This window comes from Triticum dicoccoides, chromosome 5A (assembly GCF_002162155.2).
Source record: "Triticum dicoccoides isolate Atlit2015 ecotype Zavitan chromosome 5A, WEW_v2.0, whole genome shotgun sequence".
Classification (NCBI taxonomy): domain Eukaryota; kingdom Viridiplantae; phylum Streptophyta; class Magnoliopsida; order Poales; family Poaceae; genus Triticum; species Triticum dicoccoides.
The window spans coordinates 423,477,728-423,480,134 of NC_041388.1; positions in this window are offsets into that span (position 1 = coordinate 423,477,728).

Below are 2,407 nucleotides of genomic sequence, written 5' to 3' on the forward strand. Positions count from 1 at the left end.
CTCGATACGAGGATTGAATGAAATTCCCTTTGTCAAAAAGAAAAGGTGTGGATGCGTTTGGTAGCCTCCCTTAGGCTTAGTCAGGCCGTTGGATATAATTTTTGTCCATTTGATTGATCAAGTTACACCGTAATTTCTGTCCACACGAAACTTAAAGCACTTGTTGGCTTGGTTCTGAAGAAATGCTTGAATCAGCCGTTTTCAGCAAGGCATGCCCGAGTGATGCAATCGAGTGCACTTGAGTTGGTCTGGCGATGCTAGCTGAGTGTAGCCCATGGGTTTGCAGGTGTTATGCTCTACTCATCTCCTTTAATCTTTTTAACATAATCCCTTCTAATCTACACAATGGTGTTTGGATTCGAAATGACCTCTACCCGGAAAGGAGGCACATCGGCATTGTGGTTCCGTTCAGACGACTGGTTCTTAATTTTGCGGACTGTAAATCTTCAATTTTGTGTTTATGTTTAGAGCTTTTTTAGATGAATTTTGTCAAATTCTTCACACACGTTCGACTGTTTAAAATTTCCTTTCACCACTAGCTTCACCACGCTGTTTCACACGACTTTTGTATTGTACATTTTTTGTTTTGATGGTCGTAGACAAGTATATTTACATCTCCTACTGGACTGCACTAACGTGTTAATGTGTACATGTTATGAACCAAAGAATTTTGGCAAAATCTTCGCACATGGTCGTCTATTTGAAGTTTCCTTTCACCACTAGCTTCATCTCATTATTTTACACGACTTCTGTGTTGTCGTTTTTTTTGTTTCGATGGTCATAGATGAGTAGAACTACATCTTCTACTGGACTGCACTAATGTGTTCATGTGTGCATGTTATGAACCCATGAATTTTGATTATTCTCCGTACACGGTTGATCATTTGAAAATTCCTTTCCCCACTAGCTTCATCTTGCTATCTCATACGACTTTTGTGTTGTACGTTTTTTGTTTATGCGGTCGTAGATAAGTAAAACTGTGTCTTCCCTACTCTCTTTTTTAGAAAAACTTTTTATCTATTCATCATCAGTCATGACAGTACAACGAACATCATAAATAATAATAATAATACATACAGATCCGTAGACTAACTAGCGAAGAATGAAAGGACTGAAGCGAGCCGTCGTTATCACCCCTCCCTCGCCGAAGCTAGGCAAAATTTGTTGTAGTAGACAATAAAGAAGTCATTGTACTAAGGCCTCAGTAGACCAGCGCACCAGAACAACAATCGCTACCAATGAAAAAAAACATAGATTGAGGCAGATCGATGATGCAGACGACAGGAGGCGGCTTGTTCGGTTAAGACAAAGGAGGTGTTTGTTTCGTCAGTTTTTGGCCGGGACCTGATTACAGCGATATCCATTACCGTTACGTGTGTTTGGTTTAAGTCGGGCTGGAATCACAAACCGCGTAATCGGTTACGACGCTATACAAAAACGATTACGCCCACACCTGGCCGTTAAGCGATCCCATTCACGATCCACCTTTCCAGCCCACGCTCTATTTCCTCTTCTTCCTCAAACATATTTTGCGTCTGCCTCGCACGAGCCACCATGGACACCGCCGCCGGAGCACTGCCGCCGCCGTTGTCGCCGTACCACCAGGGCTGTCGTCCACCGCAGCGGCCGCGTCCGCTACAGCCGTAACACCATGGCTGCCGTCCACTACCGCGGCTGCCTCCGTTGCCGCCGTACCACCACGGCCGTCTCCATTGCCGTTGTGCCACCGGCCGCCGCAACAAGTCTGTCCTCAAACCACACGTGCAACGTCCTCAGGTCTTGGTCGTGGAGCGGGAGAATCACGGAGGGGCAACCCTAATCGCAGTTTTCTTTTCTCATCTCTTTGTTACCGTTACCTGAGTGAGTGAACCAAACAAACCAGCGACAGTCCCATTACAGCCGCAAATGCGGGGTAACCTCATTACGTTACCATTTACGTTAACGGAGCCCCAACCAAACACCTCCAAAGACAAAGGGTTACGGGTCCTGTAAGATTTCAGTCACTCGACTGAACTGTGCTGCATTTTGCACGGACATACTACGTATTTGTCATGCGAAATTCGAGCAAGGATAGGTCAGGGAAGCTGCAGCGGCTACACACGAACATGTGATTCTGAATCAGCCGAGGACGGCCAGTACGTACGTAGTTTCTCGACCGACAAAACCAAATCTCCTGACGTCTTCCATGTTTATTCACTGCCCAAAGAATCTCTGCGACGCCATGGCCATTTCTCGGTGCTGAAAGATTCGTCCAAGCCAGCTTCAGGCGGTAATGCAAGTGTCCACAAATCTACTGCCAATGTTTCAATCCCCGAGCTGCCATGGGATTACTGGAGGCACTCCACTTGTTAACCGGCAAGTTTTGACCAGGTTCACAAAACTGGGGGCAGATCGACAAAGGCAGAAA